Source organism: Indicator indicator, chromosome 35 (assembly GCF_027791375.1).
Source record: "Indicator indicator isolate 239-I01 chromosome 35, UM_Iind_1.1, whole genome shotgun sequence".
NCBI lineage: Eukaryota > Metazoa > Chordata > Aves > Piciformes > Indicatoridae > Indicator > Indicator indicator.
In genome coordinates, this window is record NC_072044.1 from 264,851 (window position 1) to 292,117 (window position 27,267).

The following is a 27,267-nucleotide window of genomic DNA, read 5'->3' on the forward strand; positions in this document are numbered from 1 at the left end:
GTCTTTTGATGAGCAAGAACCAAGCTGTGCAGGGATGAAGTGGGGAGTTCAAACTATGCAGCCAGATGTGGAGGGTTGGGATCTCCCAATCCCTGTGTCACAATCTTTCTTTTGGAGATTTTAGAGGCCTTGGAGTGCTGGTGGCCACTGAGCAATGTGCCCTTGTGGCCAGCAGAGCCAATGGGGTCCTGTGGTGCAGCAGAAGTGTGGCCAGCAGGACTAGGGAGCTTCTTCTCCCTCTCTGCTCTGCCCTGCTGAGACCACCCCTGGAAATGGCCTCAGGTTGCACCCAGAGATGTTTAGGTTGGGCCTCAGAAGAACTTTCTTGACTGAAAGGGCTCTCAAAGCCTGGCACAGGCTGCCCAGGAAGGTTCTTGAGTCCTCATCCCTCATGGTGGTGTGGTGCTGAGGGCCATGGTTTAGCACCAGCCTTGGTGGAGTGAGAGCATGGTTGGAGTGGATGATCTCAAAGGTCTTTTCCTACCAAAGCAATTCTGTGATTCTCCACAGCTCCAAGTTCAGAGAGGGGAAGAAGCAGGTCTGGGAGGGTGTGTGATGCTCAAGAAAAGTTTAATCAGCAAAAGATCTTCAGGGAACTGGATGAAAATGAGTTCCTGACCAGCATGAGGCTCCCTGAGGCTGCTCCCTCTCTCTGCTTCCTACTTGATGAAGCTCTCTGAAAGTTTCTGAGTGAGAGGAAAACTCTTAAAGTATCTAAAGGGTGAGTGCCAGGAGGACAGAGGCAGAACCTTCTCAGTGGTGTCCAGTGAGGGGACAAGGGGCAGTGGGCACAAACTGGAACCCAGGAAGTGCTCTGTGAGGAGCAAAGGCTGAGAGCCCTGGGGCTGAGAGCCTGCAGAAGAGCAGCCCCAGAGGGGAGCTGAGCAATGCTCAGCAAGAGACAAAGGAGCTGTGGGGGGCAAGAGGCTGGGGGCAGACTCTTGGCAGTGGTGCCCAGGGACAGGCCAAGGGGAAGGGGCACAGACTGGCACCCAGGAGGTTCCACCTGAGCAGGAGAAAGTTCTTAGGTGTGAGGGTGCTGGAGGGCTGGAGCAGGCTGCCCAGAGAGGTTGTGGAGTCTCCTTGTGTGGAGAGCTTCCAACCCAGCTGGACATGTTCCTGTGTGATTTACTCTAGGTGATGCTGCTCCAGCATGGGATTTGGAGTGGATGACCTTCAGAGGTCCCTTCTGAATGCTGGGATTCTGTGTGCCACCTCCTGGCAAATGCCTGCCCAGGAATCTGCATTACAGCAGCAGGAGGGACACTGCTGGTGCTCAGCAGCTGGAGTGCCTGGGGCTGTACAGGAGTGCCAGGAAAGCTGCCCAGTCCCCCCCACAGGCTGTGGGGTGGTCACAAATGCAGCTCCACAGCACTTATCCTCAGCCATCACCTTAAAGCTGGTCAGAGAGACTACAGCAGCAGCATTGGAAACAAAATCAGCCTGAGCTGAGTGTCAGGAGGCCAGAGGCAGAACCTTCTCAGTGGTGTCCAGTGAGGGGACAAGGGGCAGTGGGCACAAACTGGAACCCAGGAAGTGCTCTGTGAGGAGCAAAGGCTGAGAGCCCTGGGGCTGAGAGCCTGGAGGAGAGCAGCCCCAGAGGGGAGCTGAGCAATGCTCAGCAAGAGACAAAGGAGCTGTGAAAAAGCAAAGCAAACCAAACCCCCCCAAACGATTCCATCCTCAGTTCACACAGCCAGGAGCTGCATGGAGCCAGCTCTGGTGTCTCCCACTGCTCCCCAGGACAGCAGATCCAAGTGGCTTTGGAGACTCCCAGGGCCTCTCCAGGCTGGTTACCTGAGGGAACAAACTGGGGGTCAGTTGGTTGGGAGACCCCCAGGGCCTCTCCAGGATGCTTACCCGAGGGAACAAGCTGCTGGTTAGTTGGTTGGGGTGGCTGAACCAAGAAGGGCCAAGGAACCCCAGGTGCTGGAAAGCTTTTCCATAGCTGAGGAATTGTGGAGCTACCCCGGGGCTGTTCGGTGCTGAAAGGATTTTCCATAGCTGAGGAATTGTGGAGCTACCCCGGGGCTGTTCGGTGCTGAAAGGATTTTCCATAGCTGAGGAATTGTGGAGCTGCCCCAGGGGTGGAGCTGTGCAAAGTGGCTTTGCCATCTGCATGTGAAGCAACTTGCAAGCAGGTTTTGGGGGCAAGTGGCCTCCAAGGTGTCTGTGTGATCAGCTCAGTGCCTGTGAGCCATGACAGCTTGGTGACAAAACAGCTCTCAGGGGCTTGGGCAATGTGCCTGGTGCCTGCCAGGACAGATCCCAGCAGCTAAATGCTCTAGAACAAGAAGAGGTTGCTGGAGGGAACCAGCACTAAGCTGGCTGAGAGCTTCTTTTGGGTGTCACTGAATAAATAATATCACAGGGACAGGAATTAGGCACTTTGGGGGGAGGGGGGGTCTGCAGAATTTGGAGGTTTTGGCCCCACTCAGCATCAGTGACCCATGGCTGAGGTCCCCCAGGGTTTCCCTGCTCTGGTTGGCATCCCCCAAGCACCTCACCTCCTGGCCACAGCCCTCTTAGGCAGGACAGGCAGCATGGTTTGGAGGAGCATCAGGAACTGTTTCACCGTGGAGCTGAGAGCTTCCAGCAGCCCCCACAGCTTCTTCAGCCTGCAGAACCCAAACCAGCAGAACTGAGTGAGCAGCAAATGCAGCCAAAGCTCTTCATGGCAAATCCCAGGATCCCAGACTGGTTTGGCTGGGAAAGAACCTCCAAAGCTCCTCCAGTCCAACCCCCTGCAGTCCCCAGGGACATCCCCAACCACAGCAGGTTGCTCCCAGCCCCAAACAACCTGACCTGCAATGGTGCCAGGCATGGGGCAGCTCTCACCTCTCTGGGCAGCCTGGCACAGGCTCTCCCCACCCTCAGGGTCAAACATTTCTCCCTTCTCTCCACTTCCAATCTGCCTCTTTGAGTTCCAAACCATCCTCCCTTGTCCTGTCACAACAGGCCCTGCTCAGAGCTTTGTCCCCAGCTTTCAGATTGGCACTTCAAGGCCACCAGAAGGTCTCCCTGGAGCCTTGTCTTCTCCAGGATGCACAACCCCAACTCTCTCAGCCTGGCCTCCCAGCAGAGGGCTTCCAGCCCTGCCAGCATTGCTGTGGCCTCCCCTGGATCCACACTGCCACACTCTTCCTCATCCCCAAGCAATCCTCTGGCATTCCTGCCAGCCATGCCCACTCTCCCTGGGGTCTTGCCCTCAGGGGATCCCACACCCTCCTGCAGAGCAATGGAAAGCCTCCAAGGCTGTTTGCCCAGGAGCTGTGCATCAGCTTGCTTTGACCCAGAGGAAGGGAGAAGCTCACCACGAGACCCCCCCTTTGCCCCGTGTGTCTCCCACCTGAGGGTTCTGCAGCCCATTGCAAACCCTGCCCCTGAGCTGCCCCTGCCTCATGCTCATCTTCCCCTGTGGCCCTTCACCACTGCTGGAGGCACAGTGCTGGTTTCTGTAGCACTCTCAGCTTTGAGGCCCCTTACCCCTTCCTGAGGAAAGCTGGAAGCCTGTACGGCTGCAACAGGACCTTGGAGAGTGGATCCTGCAGCCCAGTCAGCTGCTCCTTCCTCCACAGGGACAGGCCTGTGCCCAGCCAGGACAGCAGAGAGGGAAAACCAAGACCAACCATTAGAAATAACTCAGTCAAGGCAATAATTCCTCTTGTCCAGGAGCTCTTGCTGCAGCTCAGCCTGCAGGTGCTGAAGCCCAGCTCAGAACCCAGCCTGAGCTGCTCTTACAAAGCCTCTTTGTAGAGGCAGAGCTGGAAATATTTACTGGCCTGGAATCTCAGACTGGGTTGGGTGGGAAGGGACCTTTCAAGGTCATCTTCTCCACCTGCCCTGCACCCAGCAGGGACATGCCCAACCAGAGCAGGTTGCTCCCAGCCCCACACAACCTGACCTGGGATGGTGCCAGGCATGGGGCAGCTCTCACCTCTCTGGGCAGCCTGGGCCAGGCTCTCCCCACCCTCAGGGTCAAACATTTCTCCCTTCTCTCCACTCTCAATCTGCCTCTTTTAAGTCTCAAACCATTCCCCCTTGTCCTGTCACTGCTCAAAAGTCTGCCCTCAGCTTTCTGATTGTCCTCTTGAAGCCCTGCAAGGCCACCAGAAGGTCTCCCTGGAGCCTTCTCCTCTCCAGGCTGCACAACCCCAACTCTTCCAGCCTGGCCTCAAGCAGAGGGCTTCCATCCCTCCCCCATCATTGCTGTGGCCTCCTCTGGCCCCTCTCCAGCAGCTCTCTGCCTGTGCTGAGGACTCTAAAGCTGAACACAGTGCTCCAAGTGAGGTCTCACCAGAGCAGAGTGATGGTGACTAACTCAACAACACCTTAAACGGAATCCTGCCCCTCTCAAAGATGCCCTCAGCCCCCTCCCAACCCAGGATCATTACCCCCAAACCCTCTACCTGGCAGGAAGCAAGGGGCCAGGCACTGTGGCACCCTCTTGCAGAGGCCAGTGGCTGTCCTGTTGGATGGGGCAAAGTCGTTCTTGCCACACATGGTGGCGAAGCGGAAATTGCCACCGAAGTAGTTCAAGCCGAAGGCATCTGGGGGGATGGAAAGAAAGGGCTGAGCTTAGCACCTGGGTCACACCTCTAGGCTGCCCTCAGGCCTTGGGGGAGCACTTACTGTTCCTGTAGAGGAAAAGGGCAGTGTCCTGGTACCCTTGGGAGAAGATGTCGTTCAACACCTGCAAGGAGAAGCACTGGAGGTCACCTCAACAGCCTCCCCCCTGGCCACTGACAGGAGTCTCAGAATCCCAGAGCCAGTCACGTTGGAAAAGAGCCCCCCAGGAGCACCAAGGCCAACCATTAACCCTCCTCTGCAAAGTCCACATCCCTGAGCACCACATCCAAACTACCCTTAAACACATCCAGGGCTGGTGACTCAACCTCCTCCCTGGGCAGGCTGTGCCAGTGCCTACCCTCGGCTGGCTAGGGAGGGGTGGGTTGGTCCCTTTGGGAAGGCAACCAGCACAGGTTGGCTTCTACCTACCAAAGTGCTGATCCTTTGCAAGTTATCAAATCAAGGATCACAGAATCACAAGACTTTAGGAGTTGGAAGGGACCTCTGGCGATCATCCTGGGGCACCTGTGTGCTCGGAGCAGCTGCAGTGGCAGAGGAGACCTTCTGCCCTTCTTCCACCTGCAGATGTTTGCCAGGGCTGGAAGGAAGCCCACTGAGTGAAAGAATTTGCTTTCCCAAGGGCTGGAGGAGACAGGGGCATGAATCCTGCAGATCTGAGCTCAGGTAGCAGCAGCAGCAGCAGGCTGGGAGAAAGGCTGAGCCGTGTGGGAGGCTCACCCCAGCGAGGGGATAGTGGAGAACCAACAGCAAATGCTGGCAGGACAAGAACTGAGAGCACCCAACCCATACAGCCCTGTGTCTGCAGCAGGATGTGTCCACATGCAAAGCACAGAATCCCAGAATGCTAGGGGTTGGAAGGGACCTCTGGAGATCATCCAGCCCAACCCCCCTCAGCCAAAGCAGCATCACCCAGGGCAGGGCACACAGGAACACACACAGATGGGTTTGGAAAGTCTCCAGAGAAGGAGACTCCACAAGCTCTCTGGGCAGCCTGCTCCAGGGCTCCAGCACCCTTCCAGGGACAAAGTTTCTCCTTCTGTTCCCATGGCTCTGCTCCAGCTTGCCCCCAGTGCCCCTTGTGCTGTCCTTGGCCATCCCTGAGCAGAGCCTGGCTCCAGCCCTGCACATCTTTATCCCAGCACTGAGGGCAGCCCTCAGGCTCCTCTGCTCCCAGCTCCAAGCCCCAGCTCCCTCAGCCTGTCCCCACAGGGAGATGTTCCACTGCCTGCAGCAGCTCTGGGGCTCTCTGCTGGACTCTCTCAAGCAGTTCTCTGAGGTTCTTCCTGAACTGAGGGGCCCAGAGCTGGCCACAATATTCCAGCTGTGGCCTCAGCAGGGTGGAGCAGAGGTGCAGGGGAACCTTTCTCAACCTACTAACCACAACCTTTCTAATCCACCCCAGGGTACCATTGGCCTTCTTGGCCACCAGGGCACATGGCTGGCTCCTGGGCATGATGACCCCAGCCCAGGTGGCCACCCACCAGCATTGTCCACCATGAAAAGAAAAAGGGCAACCAGTACCAAAGCAGAGAGTTCTGCCCCCTCCCCTTCAAACCTGAGTGATTAAAGGAGGAGACTGAGCTGATCCTCACAGCTTGGCAGGGCAGGGCCAGCTTGAATGAAGCTGGGAAGAAGACCTGCTGGGCTTACCATGGTGCTGGGTGGGAAGAGGGCATAGCTAATCCTGCAGAGGTTTTCTATGGAGATCTGGATGCTGCCATTGAAGATCTGGAAGCAGAAGAAGATGGCAGGGCAGTCCCGGGGGCAGATGTCCAGCTCTCCTGTGAAGGGGGACACAGTGATCACAGCCTCCTCCAAGCTGGACACGGGCTGCAGGCCAGTGAATCCTCCATCCACGTATCTCTGGGGGCAGAGCAGAGGCAGGGTTTGCTCTCAGGGCTGCTGCAGCCTGCGTGAGGCCAGCAGCACTGAGAGGAGAGCAGGCAGCTGCAGAATCATCTCCTGGCCTCAACCAGCCCCAGCATGTCCTCTCTTCCCACTTACACCAGCATCTCCTTGCATCCCTTACTCTACTCACTCTGAGGTGACCTTCTTGTGGCCTTCCAAGACCTGAAGGGGGCTACAAGAAAGCTGGGGAGGGACTTTTTAGAGTATCAGGGAGTGATAGGACTGGGGGGAATGGAATAAAGCTGGAAGTGGGGAGATTCAGACTGGATGTGAGGAAGAAGTTCTTCACCATGAGGGTGGTGAGAGCCTGGAATGGGTTGTCCAGGGAGGTGGTTGAGGCCTCATCCCTGGAGGTGTTTAAGGCCAGGCTGGATGAGACTCTGGCCAGCCTGATCTAGTGTGAGGTGTCCCTGGCCATGGCAGGGGGGTTGGAACTGGCTGAGCCTTGTGGTCCCTTCCAACCCTTACTAATTCGATGATTCTGTGATTCTGTGATTCTGTGATTCTGTGATTCTGTGATTCTATGATTCTGTGATTCTGTGATTCTGTGATTCTGTGATTCTATGATTCTGTGATTCTGTGATTCTATGATTCTATGATTCTGAGATTCTGTGATTCTGTGATTCTATGATTCTGTGATTCTGTGATTCTGTGATTCTGTGATTCTATGATTCTGTGATTCTGTGATTCTGTGATTCTGTGATTCTATGATTCTGTGATTCTGTGATTCTGTGATTCTGTGATTCTGTGCTTCTATGATTCTGTGATTCTGTGATTCTGTGATTCTGTGATTCTGTGATTCTGTGATTCTATGATTCTGTGATTCTGTGATTCTGTGATTCTGTGATTCTGTGATTCTATGATTCTATGATTCTATGATTCTGTGATTCTGTGATTCTGTGATTCTGTGATTCTATGATTCTGTGATTCTGTGATTCTGTGATTCTGTGATTCTGTGATTCTGTGATTCTATGATTCTGTGATTCTGTGATTCTGTGATTCTGTGATTCTATGATTCTGTGATTCTGTGATTCTGTGATTCTGTGATTCTATGATTCTGTGATTCTGTGATTCTGTGATTCTGTGATTCTGTGCTTCTATGATTCTATGATTCTGTGATTCTGTGATTCTGTGATTCTGTGATTCTGTGATTCTGTGATTCTGTGATTCTATGATTCTGTGATTCTGTGATTCTGTGATTCTGTGATTCTGTGATTCTATGATTCTATGATTCTATGATTCTGTGATTCTGTGATTCTATGATTCTGTGATTCTGTGATTCTGTGATTCTGTGATTCTGTGATTCTGTGATTCTATGATTCTGTGATTCTGTGATTCTGTGATTCTGTGATTCTATGATTCTGTGATTCTGTGATTCTGTGATTCTGTGATTCTATGATTCTGTGATTCTGTGATTCTGTGATTCTGTGATTCTGTGCTTCTATGATTCTATGATTCTGTGATTCTGTGATTCTGTGATTCTGTGATTCTGTGATTCTGTGATTCTGTGATTCTATGATTCTGTGATTCTGTGATTCTGTGATTCTGTGATTCTGTGATTCTATGATTCTATGATTCTATGATTCTGTGATTCTGTGATTCTATGATTCTATGATTCTGTGATTCTGTGATTCTGTGATTCTGTGCTTCTATGATTCTATGATTCTATGATTCTGTGATTCTGTGATTCTGTGATTCTGTGATTCTATGATTCTGTGATTCTGTGATTCTGTGATTCTATGATTCTGTGATTCTGTGATTCTGTGATTCTGTGCTTCTATGATTCTATGATTCTATGATTCTGTGATTCTGTGATTCTGTGATTCTGTGATTCTGTGATTCTATGATTCTATGATTCTATGATTCTGTGATTCTGTGATTCTATGATTCTATGATTCTGTGATTCTGTGATTCTGTGATTCTGTGCTTCTATGATTCTATGATTCTATGATTCTGTGATTCTGTGATTCTGTGATTCTGTGATTCTGTGATTCTGTGATTCTGTGCTTCTATGATTCTGTGATTCTATGATTCTATGATTCTCTGATTCTCTGATTCTCTGATTCTGAGATTCTGTGATTCTGTGATTCTGTGATTCTGTGATTCTGTGCTTCTATGATTCTATGATTCTGTGATTCTGTGATTCTATGATTCTGTGATTCTGTGATTCTGTGATTCTGTGCTTCTATGATTCTATGATTCTATGATTCTGTGATTCTGTGATTCTGTGATTCTGTGCTTCTATGATTCTATGATTCTATGATTCTGTGATTCTGTGATTCTGTGCTTCTATGATTCTATGATTCTATGATTCTGTGATTCTGTGATTCTATGATTCTGTGATTCTATGATTCTGTGATTCTGTGCTTCTATGATTCTATGATTCTGTGATTCTGTGATTCTGTGATTCTGTGATTCTGTGATTCTATGATTCTGTGATTCTATGATTCTATGATTCTGTGATTCTGTGATTCTGTGATTCTATGATTCTGTGATTCTGTGATTCTGTGATTCTGTGATTCTATGATTCTGTGATTCTGTGGTTCTGTGATTCTGTGATTCTATGATTCTGTGATTCTGTGATTCTGTGATTCTATGATTCTATGATTATATGATTCTGTGATTCTATGATTCTGTGATTCTATGATTCTGTGATTCTGTGATTCTGTGATTCTATGATTCTATGATTCTATGATTCTGTGATTCTGTGATTCTGTGATTCTATGATTCTGTGATTCTGTGATTCTGTGATTCTATGATTCTGTGATTCTATGATTCTGTGATTCTGTGATTCTGTGATTCTGTGATTCTGTGATTCTGTGATTCTATGATTCTGTGATTCTGTGATTCTATGATTCTGTGATTCTGTGATTCTGTGATTCTATGATTCTGTGATTCTATGATTCTGTGATTCTATGATTCTGTGATTCTGTGATTCTGTGATTCTGTGATTCTGTGATTCTGTGATTCTGTGATTCTATGATTCTGTGATTCTGTGATTCTGTGATTCTGTGATTCTGTGATTCTATGATTCTATGATTCTGTGATTCTGTGATTCTATGATTCTGTGATTCTGTGATTCTGTGATTCTGTGATTCTATGATTCTGTGATTCTATGATTCTGTGATTCTATGATTCTATGATTCTGTGATTCTGTGATTCTATGATTCTGTGATTCTGTGATTCTGTGATTCTGTGATTCTGTGATTCTATGATTCTGTGATTCTGTGATTCTGTGATTCTATGATTCTATGATTCTGTGATTCTGTGCTTCTGTGATTCTATGATTCTGTGATTCTATGATTCTGTGATTCTGTGATTCTGTGATTCTGTGATTCTATGATTCTGTGATTCTATGATTCTCTGATTCTGTGATTCTGTGATTCTCTGATTCTCTGATTCTCTGATTCTCTGATTCTGAGATTCTGTGATTCTGTGCTTCTATGATTCTATGATTCTATGATTCTGTGATTCTGTGATTCTGTGATTCTGTGATTCTATGATTCTGTGATTCTGTGATTCTGTGATTCTGTGATTCTCTGATTCTGTGATTCTGTGATTCTCTGATTCTGTGATTCTATGATTCTGTGATTCTGTGATTCTGTGATTCTGTGATTCTATGATTCTGTGATTCTGTGATTCTATGATTCTCTGATTCTGTGATTCTGTGATTCTGTGATTCTATGATTCTGTGGTTCTGTGGTTCTGTGATTCTGTGATTCTATGATTCTGTGATTCTGTGATTCTGTGATTCTATGATTCGATGATTCTATGATTCTGTGATTCTATGATTCTGTGATTCCATGATTCTGTGATTCTGTGATTCTGTGATTCCGTGATTCTGTGATTCTGTGATTCTATGATTCTGTGATTCTATGATTCTGTGATTCTGTGATTCTGTGATTCTGTGATTCTATGATTCTGTGATTCTATGATTCTGTGATTCTGTGATTCTATGATTCTGTGATTCTGTGATTGTGTGATTCTGTGATTCTATGATTCTGTGATTCTATGATTCTCTGATTCTGTGATTCTCTGATTCTCTGATTCTCTGATTCTGAGATTCTGTGATTCTGTGCTTCTATGATTCTCTGATTCTATGATTCTATGATTCTGTGATTCTGGTATTCTGTGATTCTGTGATTCTGTGATTCTATGATTCTGTGATTCTGTGATTCTGTGATTCTCTGATTCTGTGATTCTGTGATTCTCTGATTCTGTGATTCTATGATTCTGTGATTCTGTGATTCTGTGATTCTGTGATTCTATGATTCTGTGATTCTGTGATTCTGTGATTCTGTGATTCTGTGATTCTGTGATTCTGTGATTCTGTGATTCTATGATTCTGTGATTCTGTGATTCTCTGATTCTGTGATTCTGTGATTCTGTGATTCTATGATTCTGTGATTCTATGATTCTGTGATTCTGTGATTCTGTGATTCTGTGATTCTGTGATTCTGTGATTTTATGATTCCGTGATTCTGTGATTCTATGATTCTGTGATTCTGTGATTCTGTGATTCCCTGATTCTGTGATTCTGTGATTCGGTGATTCTCTGATTCTCTGATTCTGTGATTCTCTGATTCTCTGATTCTATGATTCTGTGATTCTCTGATTCTCTGATTCTCTGATTCTGAGATTCTGTGATTCTGTGCTTCTATGATTCTATGATTCTATGATTCTGTGATTCTGTGATTCTGTGATTCTGTGATTCTGTGCTTCTATGATTCTATGATTCTGTGATTCTGTGATTCTATGATTCTGTGATTCTGTGATTCTATGATTCTATGATTCTGTGATTCTGTGATTCTGTGATTCTGTGATTCTGTGATTCTATGATTCTGTGATTCTATGATTCTATGATTCTATGATTCTGTGATTCTGTGATTCTATGATTCTGTGTTTCTGTGATTCTGTGATTCTGTGATTCTCTGATTCTCTGATTCTCTGATTCTATGATTCCATGATTCTGAGATTCTGTGATTCTGTGATTCTGTGATTCTGTGATTCTGTGATTCTATGATTCTGTGATTCTGTGATTCTATGATTCTGTGATTCTATGATTCTGTGATTCTATGATTCTATGATTCTGTGATTCTGTGATTCTGTGATTCTGTGATTCTCTGATTCTCTGATTCTATGATTCTATGATTCTATGATTCTGAGATTCTGTGATTCTGTGATTCTGTGATTCTGTGATTCTGTGATTCTATGATTCTATGATTCTGTGATTCTATGATTCTATGATTCTGAGATTCTGTGATTCTGTGATTCTGTGATTCTGTGATTCTGTGATTCTATGATTCTATGATTCTGTGATTCTATGATTCTATGATTCTGTGGTTCTCTGATTCTGTGATTCTATGATTCTGTGATTCTGTGATTCTGTGATTCTGTGATTCTGTGATTCTGTGATTCTGTGATTCTATGATTCTGTGATTCTGTGATTCTGTGATTCTGTGATTCTATGATTCTGTGATTCTGTGATTCTGTGATTCTATGATTCTGTGATTCTGTGATTCTGTGATTCTATGATTCTGAGATTCTGTGATTCTGTGATTCTGTGATCTGATTCTGTGATTCTGTGATTCTGTGATTCTGTGATTCTGTGATTCTGTGATTCTGTGATTCTATGATTCTGTGATTCTGTGATTCTGTGATTCTATGATTCTGTGATTCTATGATTCTATGATTCTGTGATTCTGTGATTCTGTGATTCTATGATTCTATGATTCTGAGATTCTGTGATTGTGATTCTGTGATTCTATGATTCTGTGATTCTGTGATTCTGTGATTCTGTGATTCTGTGATTCTGTGATTCTGTGATTCTGTGATTCTATGATTCTATGATTCTATGATTCTGTGATTCTATGATTCTGTGATTCTATGATTCTGTGATTCTGTGATTCTATGATTCTCTGATTCTCTGATTCTGTGAATCTGTGAATCTGTGATTCTGTGATTCTCTGATTCTCTGATTCTCTGATTCTGTGATTCTGTGATTCTGTGATTCTCTGATTCTCTGATTCTATGATTCTGTGATTCTATGATTCTGTGATTCTATGATTCTATGATTCTGTGATTCTGTGGTTCTGTGATTCTGTGATTCTATGATTCTGTGATTCTGTGATTCTGTGATTCTATGATTCTATGATTATATGATTCTGTGATTCTATGATTCTGTGATTCTATGATTCTGTGATTCTGTGATTCTGTGATTCTATGATTCTATGATTCTATGATTCTGTGATTCTGTGATTCTGTGATTCTATGATTCTGTGATTCTGTGATTCTGTGATTCTATGATTCTGTGATTCTGTGATTTTGTGATTCTGTGATTCTGTGATTCTATGATTCTGTGATTCTGTGATTCTATGATTCTGTGATTCTGTGATTCTGTGATTCTATGATTCTATGATTCTGTGATTCTGTGATTCTGTGATTCTGTGATTCTGTGATTCTGTGATTCTGTGATTCTGTGATTCTGTGATTCTGTGATTCTATGATTCTGTGATTCTGTGATTCTATGATTCTGTGATTCTGTGATTCTGTGATTCTGTGATTCTATGATTCTGTGATTCTGTGATTCTGTGATTCTATGATTCTATGATTCTGTGATTCTGTGATTCTATGATTCTGTGATTCTGTGATTCTGTGATTCTGTGATTCTGTGATTCTATGATTCTGTGATTCTATGATTCTCTGATTCTGTGATTCTGTGATTCTATGATTCTGTGATTCTATGATTCTGTGATTCTGTGATTCTGTGATTCTGTGATTCTATGATTCTGTGATTCTATGAATCTCTGATTCTGTGATTCTCTGATTCTCTGATTCTCTGATTCTCTGATTCTCTGATTCTGAGATTCTGTGATTCTGTGCTTCTATGATTCTCTGATTCTATGATTCTGTGATTCTGTGATTCTGTGATTCTGTGATTCTGTGATTCTGTGATTCTGTGATTCTGTGATTCTCTGATTCTCTGATTCTGTGATTCTGTGATTCTCTGATTCTGTGATTCTGGTATTCTGTGATTCTGTGATTCTGTGATTCTGTGATTCTATGATTCTGTGATTCTGTGATTCTGTGATTCTGTGATTCTATGATTCTGTGGTTCTGTGGTTCTGTGATTCTGTGATTCTATGATTCTGTGATTCTGTGATTCTGTGATTCTATGATTCGATGATTCTATGATTCTGTGATTCTATGATTCCATGATTCTGTGATTCTGTGATTCTGTGATTCTGTGATTCTATGATTCTGTGATTCTGTGATTCTGTGATTCTATGATTCTGTGATTCTGTGATTCTGTGATTCTATTTCTGTGATTCTATGATTCTGTGATTCTATGATTCTGTGATTCTGTGATTCTGTGATTCTATGATTCTGTGATTCTATGATTCTGTGATTCTGTGATTGTGTGATTCTGTGATTCTATGATTCTGTGATTCTATGATTCTCTGATTCTGTGATTCTCTGATTCTCTGATTCTCTGATTCTGAGATTCTGTGATTCTGTGCTTCTATTATTCTCTGATTCTATGATTCTATGATTCTGTGATTCTGGTATTCTGTGATTCTGTGATTCTGTGATTCTATGATTCTGTGATTCTGTGATTCTGTGATTCTCTGATTCTGTGATTCTGTGATTCTCTGATTCTGTGATTCTATGATTCTGTGATTCTGTGATTCTGTGATTCTGTGATTCTATGATTCTGTGATTCTGTGATTCTCTGATTCTGTGATTCTGTGATTCTGTGATTCTGTTATTCTCTGATTCTGTGATTCTGTGATTCTGTGATTCTATGATTCTGTGATTCTATGATTCTATGATTCTGTGATTCTGTGATTCTGTGATTCTGTGATTTTATGATTCCGTGATTCTGTGATTCTATGATTCTGTGATTCTGTGATTCTGTGATTCTCTGATTCTGTGATTCTATGATTCTCTGATTCTGTGATTCTCTGATTCTCTGATTCTATGATTCTGTGATTCTATGATTCTGTGATTCTATGATTCTATGATTCTGTGATTCTCTGATTCTCTGATTCTCTGATTCTGAGATTCTGTGATTCTGTGCTTCTATGATTCTATGATTCTATGATTCTGTGATTCTGTGATTCTGTGATTCTGTGATTCTGTGCTTCTATGATTCTATGATTCTGTGATTCTGTGATTCTGTGATTCTGTGATTCTGTGATTCTATGATTCTGTGATTCTGTGATTCTGTGATTCTGTGATTCTGTGATTCTATGATTCTGTGATTCTATGATTCTATGATTCTGTGATTCTGTGATTCTGTGATTCTATGATTCTGTGTTTCTGTGATTCTGTGATTCTGTGATTCTCTGATTCTCTGATTCTCTGATTCTATGATTCCATGATTCTGAGATTCTGTGATTCTGTGATTCTGTGATTCTGTGAATCTATGATTCTATGATTCCATGATTCTGAGATTCTGTGATTCTGTGATTCTGTGATTCTGTGATTCTATGATTCTATGATTCTGTGATTCTATGATTCTATGATTCTGTGATTCTGTGATTCTGTGATTCTGTGATTCTATGATTCTGTGATTCTGTGGTTCTGTGATTCTGTGATTCTATGATTCTGTGATTCTGTGATTCTGTGATTCTGTGATTCTGTGATTCTGTGATTCTATGATTCTGTGATTCTGTGATTCTGTGATTCTGTGATTCTGTGATTCTGTGATTCTGTGATTCTATGATTCTGTGATTCTGTGATTCTGTGATTCTGTGATTCTGTGATTCTGTGATTCTATGATTCTGAGATTCTGTGATTCTGTGATTCTGTGATTCTGTGATTCTGTGATTTTATGATTCTGTGATTCTGTGATTCTATGATTCTGTGATTCTGTGATTCTGTGATTCTGTGATTCTGTGATTCTATGATTCTGTGATTCTGTGATTCTGTGATTCTATGATTCTGTGATTCTATGATTCTATGATTCTGTGATTCTGTGATTCTGTGATTCTATGATTCTATGATTCTGAGATTCTGTGATTGTGATTCTGTGATTCTATGATTCTGTGATTCTGTGATTCTGTGATTCTATGATTCTGTGATTCTGTGATTCTATGATTCTATGATTCTATGATTCTGTGATTCTGTGATTCTGTGATTCTGTGATTCTGTGATTCTGTGATTCTATGATTCTATGATTCTGTGATTCTATGATTCTCTGATTCTGTGATTCTGTGATTCTATGATTCTGTGATTCTGTGATTCTATGATTCTATGATTCTGTGATTCTGTGATTCTCTGATTCTGTGATTCTATGATTCTCTGATTCTATGATTCTGTGATTCTATGATTCTGTGATTCTGTGCTTCTATGATTCTATGATTCTGTGATTCTGTGATTCTGTGATTCTGTGATTCTGTGATTCTATGATTCTATGATTCTGTGATTCTGTGATTCTGTGATTCTGTGATTCTGTGATTCTATGATTCTGTGATTCTATGATTCTATGATTCTATGATTCTGTGATTCTGTGATTCTATGATTCTGTGTTTCTGTGATTCTGTGATTCTGTGATTCTCTGATTCTCTGATTCTCTGATTCTATGATTCCATGATTCTGAGATTCTGTGATTCTATGATTCTATGATTCTGTGATTCTATGATTCTATGATTCTGTGATTCTGTGATTCTGTGATTCTGTGATTCTGTGATTCTATGATTCTGTGATTCTGTGGTTCTGTGATTCTGTGATTCTATGATTCTGTGATTCTGTGATTCTGTGATTCTGTGATTCTGTGATTCTGTGATTCTATGATTCTGTGATTCTGAGATTCTGTGATTCTATGATTCTGTGATTCTGTGATTCTGTGATTCTGTGATTCTATGATTCTGTGATTCTGTGATTCTGTGATTCTATGATTCTGAGATTCTGTGATTCTGTGATTCTATGATTCTGTGATTCTATGATTCTATGATTCTGTGATTCTGTGATTCTGTGATTCTATGATTCTATGATTCTGAGATTCTGTGATTGTGATTCTGTGATTCTGTGATTCTGTGATTCTGTGATTCTATGATTCTGTGATTCTGTGATTCTATGATTCTATGATTCTATGATTCTGTGATTCTGTGATTCTGTGATTCTGTGATTCTGTGATTCTGTGATTCTATGATTCTATGATTCTGTGATTCTATGATTCTGTGATTCTATGATTCTGTGATTCTGTGATTCTATGATTCTCTGATTCTCTGATTCTGTGAATCTGTGAATCTGTGATTCTGTGATTCTCTGATTCTATGATTCTGTGATTCTATGATTCTGTGATTCTCTGATTCTCTGATTCTATGATTCTGTGATTCTCTGATTCTGTGCTTCTGTGATTCTCTGATTCTGTGATTCTATGATTCTGTGATTCTATGATTCTGTGATTCTATGATTCTATGATTCTGTGATTCTGTGATTCTGTGATTCTCTGATTCTCTGATTCTGTGATTCTCTAATTCTCTGATTCTGTGATTCTCTGATTCTCTGATTCTATGATTCTGTGATTCTATGATTCTGTGATTCTATGATTCTATGATTCTGTGATTCTCTGATTCTCTGATTCTATGATTCTGTGATTCTCTGATTCTGTGATTCTGTGATTCTCTGATTCTCTGATTCTGTGATTCTGTGATTCTGTGATTCTGTGATTCTCTGATTCTGTGATTCTGTGATTCTATGATTCTGTGATTCTATGATTCTGTGATTCTGTGATTCTGTGATTCTCTGATTCTCTGATTCTATGATTCTGTGATTCTCTGATTCTCTGATTCTATGATTCTGTGATTCTATGATTCTATGATTCTATGATTCTGTGATTCTGTGATTCTGTGATTCTATGATTCTGTGATTCTGTGATTCTGTGATTCTATGATTCTGTGATTCTGTGATTTTGTGATTCTGTGATTCTGTGATTCTATGATTCTATGATTCTGTGATTCTGTGATTCTGTGATTCTATGATTCTGTGATTCTGTGATTCTGTGATTCTATGATTCTATGATTCTATGATTCTGTGATTCTATGATTCTGTGATTCTGTGATTCTGTGATTCTATGATTCTGTGATTCTATGATTCTGTGATTCTATGATTCTATGATTCTGTGATTCTGTGATTCTGTGATTCTGTGATTCTGTGATTCTATGATTCTGTGATTCTGTGATTCTGTGATTCTGTGATTCTCTGATTCTGTGATTCTGTGATTCTCTGATTCTGTGATTCTATGATTCTGTGATTCTGTGATTCTGTGATTCTGTGATTCTGTGATTCTATGATTCTATGATTCTATGATTCTGTGATTCTGTGATTCTATGATTCTGTGATTCTATGATTCTATGATTCTGTGATTCTGTGATTCTGTGATTCTCTGATTCTGTGATTCTGTGATTCTATGATTCTGTGATTCTATGATTCTGTGATTCTGTGATTCTGTGATTCTGTGATTCTGTGATTCTATGATTCTGTGGTTCTGTGGTTCTGTGATTCTGTGATTCTATGATTCTGTGATTCTGTGATTCTGTGATTCTATGATTCTATGATTCTGTGATTCTATGATTCTGTGATTCCATGATTCTGTGATTCTGTGATTCTGTGATTCTATGATTCTGTGATTCTGTGATTCTGTGATTCTATGATTCTGTGATTCTGTGATTTTGTGATTCTGTGATTCTGTGATTCTATGATTCTGTGATTCTATGATTCTGTGATTCTATGATTCTGTGATTCTGTGATTCTGTGATTCTGTGATTCTATGATTCTGTGATTCTATGATTCTGTGATTCTGTGATTCTGTGATTCTGTGATTCTATGATTCTGTGATTCTATGATTCTGTGATTCTGTGATTCTATGATTCTCTGATTCTGTGATTCTGTGATTCTCTGATTCTCTGATTCTCTGATTCTGAGATTCTGTGATTCTGTGCTTCTATGATTCTCTGATTCTATGATTCTATGATTCTGTGATTCTGTGATTCTGTGATTCTGTGATTCTCTGATTCTGTGATTCTGTGATTCTCTGATTCTGTGATTCTGTGATTCTGTGATTCTGTGATTCTATGATTCTGTGATTCTATGATTCTGTGATTCTGTGATTCTATGATTCTCTGATTCTGTGATTCTCTGATTCTCTGATTCTCTGATTCTCTGATTCTGAGATTCTGTGATTCTGTGCTTCTATGATTCTATGATTCTGTGATTCTATGATTCTGTGATTCTGTGATTCTCTGATTCTCTGATTCTATGATTCTGTGATTCTGTGATTCTCTGATTCTGTGATTCTATGATTCTGTGATTCTGTGATTCTCTGATTCTCTGATTCTCTGATTCTGTGATTCTCTGATTCTCTGATTCTATGATTCTGTGATTCTATGATTCTGTGATTCTATGATTCTATGATTCTGTGATTCTCTGATTCTCTGATTCTCTGATTCTGAGATTCTGTGATTCTGTGCTTCTATGATTCTATGATTCTATGATTCTGTGATTCTGTGATTCTGTGATTCTGTGATTCTGTGCTTCTATGTTTCTATGATTCTGTGATTCTGTGATTCTATGATTCTGTGATTCTGTGCTTCTATGTTTCTATGATTCTGTGATTCTGTGATTCTATGATTCTGTGATTCTGTGATTCTATGATTCTGTGATTCTGTGCTTCTATGTTTCTTTGATTCTGTGATTCTGTGATTCTATGATTCTGTGATTCTGTGATTCTATGATTCTGTGATTCTGTGCTTCTATGTTTCTATGATTCTGTGATTCTGTGATTCTATGATTCTGTGATTCTGTGATTCTATGATTCTGTGATTCTGTGCTTCTATGTTTCTATGATTCTGTGATTCTGTGATTCTGTGATTCTGTGATTCTATGATTCTGTGATTCTGTGATTCTATGATTCTGTGATTCTGTGATTCTGTGATTCTGTGATTCTGTGATTCTGTGATTCTGTGATTCTATGATTCTGTGATTCTATGATTCTGTGATTCTGTGATTCTATGATTCTGTGATTCTATGATTCTATGATTCTGTGATTCTGTGATTCTATGATTCTGTGATTCTATGATTCTATGATTCTATGATTCTGTGATTCTGTGATTCTATGATTCTGTGTTTCTGTGATTCTGTGATTCTGTGATTCTCTGATTCTCTGATTCTCTGATTCTATGATTCCATGATTCTGAGATTCTGTGATTCTCTGATTCTGTGATTCTGTGATTCTATGATTCTATGATTCTGTGATTCTATGATTCTATGATTCTGTGATTCTGTGATTCTGTGATTCTGTGATTCTATGATTCTGTGATTCTGTGGTTCTGTGATTCTGTGATTCTATGATTCTATGATTCTGTGATTCTGTGATTCTGTGATTCTGTGATTCTGTGATTCTGTGATTCTGTGATTCTATGATTCTGTGATTCTGTGATTCTGTGATTCTGTGATTCTGTGATTCTGAGATTCTGTGATTCTGTGATTCTGTGATTCTGTGATTCTGTAATTCTGTGATTCTATGATTCTATGATTCTGTGATTCTGTGATTCTGTGATTCTGTGATTCTGTGATTCTATGATTCTGTGATTCTGTGATTCTGTGATTCTGTGATTCTGTGATTATATGATTCTGTGATTCTGTGATTCTATGATTCTATGATTCTGTGATTCTGTGATTCTGTGATTCTATGATTCTATGATTCTGAGATTCTGTGATTGTGATTCTGTGATTCTATGATTCTGTGATTCTGTGATTCTGTGATTCTGTGATTCTATGATTCTGTGATTCTGTGATTCTATGATTCTATGATTCTATGATTCTGTGATGCTGTGATTCTGTGATTCTGTGATTCTATGATTCTGTGATTCTATGATTCTGTGATTCTATGATTCTGTGATTCTGTGATTCTCTGATTCTCTGATTCTGTGATTCTGTGCTTCTACGATTCTCTGATTCTCTGATTCTGTGATTCTGTGAATCTGTGATTCTCTGATTCTCTGATTCTCTGATTCTGTGATTCTGTGATTCTGTGATTCTGTGATTCTCTGATTCTCTGATTCTATGATTATGTGATTCTATGATTCTGTGATTCTCTGATTCTCTGATTCTATGATTCTGTGATTCTCTGATTCTGTGATTCTGTGATTCTATGATTCTGTGATTCTATGATTCTGTGATTCTGTGATTCTGTGATTCTATGATTCTATGATTCTGTGATTCTATGATTCTGTGATTCTATGATTCTCTGATTCTCTGATTCTGTGATTCTGTGAATCTGTGATTCTGTGATTCTCTGATTCTCTGATTCTGTGATTCTGTGATTCTGTGATTCTCGGATTCTCTGATTCTCTGATTCTGTGATTCTGTGAATCTGTGATTCTGTGATTATCTGATTCTCTGATTCTCTGATTCTGTGATTCTGTGATTCTGTGCTTCTACGATTCTCTGATTCTCTGATTCTGTGATTCTGTGAATCTGTGATTCTGTGATTCTCTGATTCTCTGATTCTGTGATTCTGTGATTCTGTGATTCTGTGATTCTCTGATTCTCTGATTCTATGATTCTGTGATTCTATGATTCTGTGATTCTGTGATTCTCTGATTCTATGATTCTGTGATTCTCTGATTCTCTGATTCTGTGATTCTCTGATTCTCTGATTCTATGATTCTGTGATTCTATGATTCTGTGATTCTATGATTCTATGATTCTGTGATTCTCTGATTCTCTGATTCTATGATTCTGTGATTCTATGATTCTGTGATTCTGTGATTCTGTGATTCTCTGATTCTGTGATTCTGTGATTCTCTGATTCTCTGATTCTATGATTCTGTGATTCTCTGATTCTCTGATTCTATGATTCTGTGATTCTATGATTCTGTGATTCTGTAATTCTGTGATTCTGTGATTCTGTGATTCTGTGATTCTATGATTCTGTGATTCTGTGATTCTGTGATTCTATGATTCTGTGATTCTGTGATTCTATGATTCTGTGATTCTGTGATTCTATGATTCTGTGATTCTGTAATTCTGTGATTCTGTGATTCTGTGATTCTGTGATTCTATGATTCTGTGATTCTCTGATTCTCTGATTCTGTGATTCTGTGATTCTATGATTCTGTGATTCTATGATTCTGTGATTCTGTGATTCTATGATTCTGTGATTCTGTGATTCTGTGATTCTGTGATTCTATGATTCTGTGATTCTGTGATTCTGTGATTCTCTGATTCTGTGATTCTATGATTCTGTGATTCTGTGATTCTATGATTCTGTGATTCTATGATTCTGTGATTCTGTGATTCTGTGATTCTATGATTCTGTGATTCTATGATTCTGTGATTCTCTGATTCTCTGATTCTGTGATTCTATGATTCTGTGATTCTTTGATTCTATGATTCTGTGATTCTGTGATTCTCTGATTCTATGATTCTATGATTCTGTGATTCTGTGATTCTATGATTCTATGATTCTATGATTCTGTGATTCTGTGATTCTATGATTCTATGATTCTGTGATTCTGTGATTCTATGATTCTATGATTCTATGATTCTGTGATTCTGTGATTCTATGATTCTATGATTCTGTGATTCTGTGATTCTGTGATTCTCTGATTCTGTGATTCTATGATTCTGTGATTCTGTGATTCTATGATTCTGTGATTCTATGATTCTGTGATTCTGTGATTCTGTGATTCTATGATTCTGTGATTCTATGATTCTGTGATTCTCTGATTCTCTGATTCTGTGATTCTATGATTCTGTGATTCTTTGATTCTATGATTCTGTGATTCTGTGATTCTCTGATTCTATGATTCTGTGATTCTGTGATTCTATGATTCTTTGATTCTATGATTCTGTGATTCTGTGATTCTCTGATTCTATGATTCTATGATTCTGTGATTCTGTGATTCTATGATTCTATGATTCTATGATTCTGTGATTCTGTGATTCTATGATTCTATGATTCTGTGATTCTATGATTCTGTGATTCTATGATTCTGTGATTCTATGATTCTATGACTCTGTGACTCTATGATTCTGTGACTATGACTCTATGATTCTGATCTTTCCCAGCTCCTTCTCCTGCCCTGCCTCTGGCACCCAGCTGGCTCCTGGAGCAGGGGCTGCAGTCAGCAGCAGTTATTAACAGGGCAGCAGAACTCTTTTAGTGCACAAAGCTTTGTAAAGTTCTTCTGGCAGTCATCAGGCCACTCAAACACCTCCCACCTTAGAGTGGCCTCAACACTTCAGGTCCTGAGCTTGAGCAGGAGAAGCTCCTGCACCTCTTGGTTGCCTGCAGGCAACCCTGAGAGCTGCTCACCAGCAAAGGAAATGTCCTTTCCTTATCCAAAAGGAAAATTTGCCACCCACTCAGTGGGGTTTGAGGTTGCAAGGACTGCAGCTGATCACAGAATCTGAATTAACCAGGCTGGAAAAGACCTCAGAGATCATCAAGTCCAACCTATCACCCAACCCCATCTCATCAACTAACCCATGGTACTGAGTGCCTCATCCAGGCTTATTTTAAACACTTCCAGAGATGGTGACTCCACCACCTCCCTGGGCAGCACATCCCAAGGGTCAATCTCTCTCTCTGGGAAGAATTTCTTCCTCTCATCCAGTCTGAACCTGCCCTGGTGCAGCTTGAGACTGTGTCCTCTCCTTCTGTCACTGCTCCCTGTGAGAAGAGACCAACCCCCACCTGGCTACAGCCTCCTTTCAGGTAGTTGTAGACAGCAATGAGGTCTGCCCTGAGCCTCCTCTTCTCCAGGCTGAACACCCCCAGCTCCCTCAGCCTCTCCTCATAGGGTTTGTGTTCCAGACCCCTCCCCAGCCTTGTGCCCCAGATCCCTCCCTAGCCTTGTGCTCCAGACCCCTCCCCAGACTTCTTTGCCCTCCTCTGGACAACTTCCAGCATCTCAACATATTTCTTAAACTGAGGAGCCCAGAACTGGACACAGCACTCAAGCTGTGGTCTAACCAGTGCTGAGCACAGGGCAGGATGAGTTCCCTGCTCCTGCTGGCCACACTATTGCTGATGCAGGCCATTGGGCATTGGCCTCCTTGGCCACCTGGGCACACTGCTGGCTCCTGTTCAGCTGCTGTCACCAAGCACCCCTGGGGCCCTCTCTGCCTGGCTGCTCTCCAGCCACTCTGTCCCCAGCCTGCAGCACTGCCAGGGGTTGTTGTAGCCCCTGGCACTCAGAGGTGTTAAATCTCATGCCCTTGGACTCTGCCTCATCTGACTAGCCTGTTGAGGTCCCTCTGCAGAGCCCTCCTGCCCTCTAACAGATCAGCTCCTGCCACCAGCTTGGTGTCATCTGCAAACCTACTGATGATGGACTCAATCCCCTCCTCCAGCTCAAACACTGAGGTGAGAACACAGAGGAGCCTCACACAGCCATGCCACTGAGCCCTGGGTCCTGCAGGCTTCACGCACTTGGTGGGCAGGGGCTGGAGCCCAGGTTAAGCTGGAGACCTGACCTGAACTCCAGGTACAGACATCTGAGGGCTAAATAGGGCTCAGTGGGTGCAGACCAACAGGAGTCAAGGCTAGATCCCAGCTTTATCCCAGCTGCAAATCTGCTGCTCTGGCCTCGTGGGCTTGGGCACACAAGCAGGGCTGGGTGGATCAGCTGCCCCACTGCCCACCTGCACCACTGTGGATGGTTTTAGGCTGTACCTTTAAAATTCTTCCACAGATCTTGGAGAGAAAGTGGTGGGAATGTAAATAAATCACTACTGGGGGGTAAAAAAAGAAAATAATCAGAGAATCACAGAATTGTCAGGGTTGGAAGGGACCTCAAGTCTCAGCCAGCTCCAACCCCCCTGCCATGCCCAGGGACACCTCACACCACAGCAGGTTGCTCACAGCCACCTCCAGCCTGGCTGCAAAAACCTCCAGGGATGAGGCTTCCACCACCTCCCTGGGCAACCTGTGCCAGGCTCTCACCACCCTCATGGGGAAGAATTTCTTCCTAACATCCAATCTGAATCTCCCCACGTCTAGTTTTTTTTTCCATTCCCTATAGCCCTGTCACTCCCTGACACCCTCAAAAGTCCCTCCCCAGCTTTCTTGTAGCCTCCTTCAGATCCTGGAAGGCCACAAGAAGGTCTCCTGGGAGACAAGATATACAACATTGACACTACTGACAATTAATAAACAGCACAAGGACCTCCCCCCTCCAGGCCAAAGACCACAGAATCATAGAATCATGGAATCATAGAATGAGAATCATAGAATCATAGAATCACAGAATCAGAGAATCAGAGAATCATGGAATCATGGAATCATAAAATCATAGAATCAGAATCATAAAATCATAGAATCAGAATCATAGAATCATAGAATCACAGAATCAGAATCATAGAATCACAGAATCATAAAATCATGGAATCATAGAATCATAGAATCAGAATCATAAAATCATAGAATCAGAATCATAGAATCATAGAATCACAGAATCAGAATCATATAATCACAGAATCATAAAATCATGGAATCATAGAATCATAGAATCATAGAATCAGAATCATAAAATCATAGAATCCGAATCATAGAATTGTAGAATCATGGAATCACAGAATCACAGAATCATAGAATCATAGAATTATAGATTCACAGAATCAGAATCATAGAATCATAGAATCACAGAATCAGAATCATAGAATCATAGATTCACAGAATCAGAATCATAGAATCACAGAACCACAGAACCATAGAATCATAGAATCACAGAATCATAGAATCATAGAATCAGAATCATAGAATCATGGAATCATAGAATTATAGAATTATAGAATCATAGAATCAACCAGGTTGGAAGAGACCTCCAAGATCATCCAGTCCAACCTATCACCCAGCCCTATCCAATCAACTAGACAAGAGCTACAGGCTGGGGACAGAGTGACTGGAGAGCAGCCAGACAGAAAGGGACCAGGGGAGCTGCAACAGCTTCTCCCTTCCCTGCCTCCTCCCTTACCCTCCCCTGCACAAAAATGCAGCCAAGGTCAAGCAGAAGCCAGGAGAAGCATAAAGTTAGTACCTCCCAGCCTGAGGAAGTGAGAAGAGAGAGAAATTGGTTTGGGAACCAAATGTTATGGCAGCTCTCTCTCCAATGGGATTGCTCAGAATGATCCTCATTCTCCTCCTGACACCCAGGAGTCATTTACTCACATTTCACCTACTTGGGGGTTTTAATGTTCAAGAGCTGTGGAAAGATTTTTCAAGGCATAGCCTGAAAGGACCACAACCATTAAGTAAAGGGGAAGCCCAGGCACAGGTCTGTCTCCACCTGTGCTGGAGGGAATGTGGAAGTCCAAGCCAAGGAGGTGCTGCAGGGGTGTTGAAGCATCACTCACCACGCCCCGGTAGGACGGAGGGATGAAGCCACAGTAGATAGGAAGAAAGCAGCTGCAGAGGAGAGCCTGAGGGAAGAGAAGAGTTGCAGAAATAAACATTCCTGTCAAAGGTCTTCTGAACAAAAGCTGTTGACTGAGTGCCTGCAAATGCAGGCTTGACAAATCTCCCAGAGCCAGGCTGTTGGTCCCGCCTGGGCTTTGCTCTTGACTGATTCAAGAAGAATCACACAATGCTTTAGGTTGGGAGGGACCTCTGAAGCACATCTATCCCAACAACCCTGCAGTCCCCAGGGACATGCCCAACCACAGCAGGTTGCTCACAGCTCCAAACAACCTGACCTGCAATGGTGCCAGGCATGGGGCAGCTCTCACCTCTCTGGGCAGCCTGGCACAGGCTCTCCCCACCCTCAGGGTCAAACATTTCTCCCTTCTCTCCACTCTCAGTCTGCCTCTTTGAGTTCCAAACCCTCACCCCTTGTCCTGTCCCAACAGGCCCTGCTCAAATCTCTGTCCCCAGCTTCCTTCCAGGCTCCTTGAAGCACTGCAAGGCCACCAGGAGGTCTCCCTGGAGCCTTCTCCTCTCCAAGCTGCACAACCCCAACTCTCTCAGCCTGGCCTCCCAGCAGAGGCCTTCCAGCCCTGTTGCTGGGGAACAAGGAAAATGACTGCCACAAGGACTTGGCCAAGGAGAGACCTGTCCACAAAGCTGAGAGGTCATCTCAGCATCACAGTCTCACAGTCTCACAGTATAGCAGAGGTTGGAAGGGACCTCCAGAGAGCATCAGGTCCAACCCCCCTGCCAGAGAAGGAGACTCCACAACCCCCCTGGGCAGCCTGCTCCAGTGCTCTGTCACCCTCACTGGAAAGAAGTTTCTCCTCATGTTGAGCTGAAATCTCCTCTGTTCAAGTTTGAACTCATTGTTCCTTGTCCTATCACTGTGAACCACCCAACAGAGCCTGGCCCCCTCCTCCTGACACCCACCCCTCAGCTATTGATAGACATTGATCAGATCCCTCTCAGCCTTCTCCTCTCCACACTAAACAGCCCCAGGGCTCTCAGTCTCTCTTCACAGGGGAGATGCTCAAGTCCCCAAATCATCCTCATGGCTCTCCCTTGGACTCTCTCCAGCAGGTCTCTGTCTCTCCTGAACTGGGGAGCCCCAAACTGGACACAGCATCAACATCAAGGAGTCATTGGAACTGGCTAGAGCTGGCCAGAGCTGGCCAGTTTCTCAACAGCAACTTCTTGATGCTGGCAACAAACTTTCTGCTTCTTTAGTATGATTTGTCCCTGCCTGATTCTGGACCTAACAACATCTTCATTCCTCCACACTTCATGGTGGGACCACAGCTCTGGTAGAGCTTCCTGACTCTCCCCATCTTGGGCAGGAAACAGTGCAG